The sequence below is a fragment of the Suricata suricatta genome, chromosome 14 (genome assembly GCF_006229205.1).
Source record: "Suricata suricatta isolate VVHF042 chromosome 14, meerkat_22Aug2017_6uvM2_HiC, whole genome shotgun sequence".
NCBI lineage: Eukaryota > Metazoa > Chordata > Mammalia > Carnivora > Herpestidae > Suricata > Suricata suricatta.
Window position 1 is genome coordinate 61511420 of NC_043713.1, and position 2912 is coordinate 61514331.

The window sequence follows — 2912 nt, forward strand, 5'->3', positions numbered from 1 at the left end:
CCAGGCCTCCCTCACCAGTGTCGTCCTTGTGCTTTGTGAAGAATGTCTCTTCTGAGTTCTCCTAAGGAACATAGTCGTGATGCTGAGCTCTCTGCTCTCACATAGTGAATCCATTCTAAGGTCCAAGCTCCCAGAGTTTCTCTACAAGTCTGCCCAGGAAAGTCAAACATCTTCACCTCATTCACGGTAGGTCATGACCGTGTCCTGTAAGGACCCCAAAAGGAGACCCTAACCGCTGTCAGCTGGGTACTGGCGCTCACCCCAAGCAATCGCGAGAGTCATCACTTGATGCAAAACACATGAGGCTTTATTCAAGCACCAACGGGTTGGGGCTCAACTCTTATCCCACTCAGGGGTAGAGGAGAAGAGCCCTGAAGAAGATTGAAGCGGGGTTCTTATAGGGTTTTCTTTTTTTTTTTTTTCTTCACAGGTATTTTCCCATCATAAGTTTTACAACACACATCTGGCAACGTCAGGCAGGCAAGACAGCGGAGTCAGCAGAGTCCATTACAAGTTTTACGACATACATCTGTCAATGTCAGATAAGCAAAACAAGAGTTCACATGGTTGCACTTTAGGGAGGGAAGCATTTCAGCTTATCTTAAACCACATCTTGGGATTCAAACAACTTCTACTTGAAAAACGACTTTAGTTCCATGGTCACTCTAGGGCCTGAAATTTTTCATTCCTACACAGTGCCCGCCCGCAGCAGTCCCCTGAAATTTTTCATTCCTACAGTCCATGCTTCAAGAAGCTATCTCAGCAGCACAAGTGGATTCAGGTGCTTTCACCAGGACTTCCAAATCATCGGAGTGTGTTCCTGTGTCAAATCCTCCTCTACGCATCCTTATATTTGCCTCTTCCTTCATGCAACACCTTTATAGTTGCCCATTTTCTTCTCCTTCCTACTTGTGCACAGTGGCTAGGTCTTACGATTCTTTTGATTGCATATGTGTTCTTCTTGGAGATGGATTGTTCCTCCCACTCAAGCTGTGCTGAGAGGGACCCTGATTATCAGTCAAGAGGTAAGGAGTGGAGGCAGGGGGAAACCTTGAGATGTGGAAGCATCATTTTGGACATCTCTTCTTAATAAGCTTAGCAAGAATGAGGGTGTGCATCTGGCACCTGGAGGGTCCTCAAGACAGTGGAGTTGCAAATTTCCCAGGCTTATCCATCCAATAATTCTAATGATTTTATTTTGATGAAGAGGTCTTTTATGGCTATGCATTTATTCTCCTTTGCCTCTTTGTTTTCCTTATAACAAGGTTTTGTGCATCATCTTCATTCAACACAATCTGTGACTAAGAAACTGTCACCTTGAACACTGCCATCAGGTCCTGTTGCTTCTACAACCTGAGTCAAGTTGATAGATGGTGACCAAACACCTGTCTTTTACTTTATTCAAGGCTTCCAAAGCATTTGAAAAGGCCAAAATCTTTAAAATTAATTAGGTAGCCACAGCAGCAGCCGCCGCCGCAGCACAGAGGAGCCAGACACAAAGAGAGGGGCTGTTTGTGGGGTGGGGTGGGAGGTTCGCTATATCGGATGACTATTTGAGGGCCAGCTCCTCCTCATCTTCATCCTCTAACCAGCAAACCTAGAAAGAAACAAACACCCCAACGAAGAAGGAGAGTAAAGTCAGCGTGAGCAAGAACTCCAAACTGCTCTCTACTAGCGCCAAGAGGATTCAAAGGGAACTGGCAGACATCGCTTTAGATCCTCCACCGAACTGCAGGGCTGGTCCCAAACGCGATACCATCTATGAATGGATATCATTCTAGGGCCTCCAGGATCCATGTATGAAGGGGGTGTATTCTTCCTTGATAGCACTTTTACACCTGAATACTCCTTCAACCCTCAAAGGTCACGTTTCAGACAAGAATCTATCACTGTCATATTAACAGCCAAGGAGTTATTTGCTTGGACATGTTAAAAGATAATTGGAGTCCAGCACTAACCATTTCTAAAGTTCTCCTTTCTATCTGCTCCCTTCTTACAGACTGCAACCCTGGGGACCCTTTGGTGGGAAGTGTAAGAGTTGCCAAGGGAAAGCAACTGAGCAGCCACTTTGATGTGGAAAGCTGTGAACACTGACAACCCCCACTTGCAAACCTGGGATGACCTGAGCCATTTGGAAAGCACCAGCGGCCATTTTATTGCAGGCCAGATAACAGATCCAGGCGCCACCAGGACGGACGACCCCCACTCTCAATCTGGACTATCTCAAACTGTAATGCCTCACCATGGAATTCCAGCATCCCCCTCCCCACCGAAGCGAACAGCCAATTGAATCCTGCCACCGTCCAAAGAAGACCCTATGTGGCTATCAGCCCACCTAAGCTCAAACCCGGAACTTCTGCACCCATAAAAGACCTTGCTCTCCCATATCAGGCGCGACTTCCCTGACTCCCCGCTCCAGAGTCACGGAACCTCGCCCGGGAATTGCAGATCCCAATAAAGGCCTTCTTGGCTCCATAACGTGGTCTCTTTGTCCTCCATCTATTAAACCTTACAGGAAGAATTGCCACTCAGTGTATAAGCAACAGAGCAGACCGTGACATAATGGCCGGACAGTGGACCAAGAGATAAGCCACATAAACTGGATCTCCACATTTTTACATTATTTGTCTGTCACAGAGAAAGCTGCTTATGATTTTGAAGGGGTGGGGGAGGGTGGGAGTTGGTAAAGAGTAGGGTATTTCTATAACAAGTATTATTCAGTGTTATTTCCTAAGATTTTGTTGTAACTTAAGGTATCTTGCTACAGTAGACAGAATTGGTAATAGCGACTTTTAAAATTGTCATTTGTTCTGCAATATTAGCTGAAATGTATACAGAGAATAGACATTTGGGTTCAGTTGCTTGTGGTCTGTCAATTTAAAATAGCTTAACTTTGTACAGGTTATACACAT

The 2912-nt window shown here is 45.6% G+C and overlaps 1 pseudogene; it reads left to right on the top strand.

Annotated features, from left to right (window-relative positions):
* Positions 1-2598, top strand: part of LOC115277461 — an 8910-nt pseudogene extending 6312 nt beyond the window's left edge.
* The last annotated feature ends 314 nt before the right edge of the window (positions 2599-2912 follow it).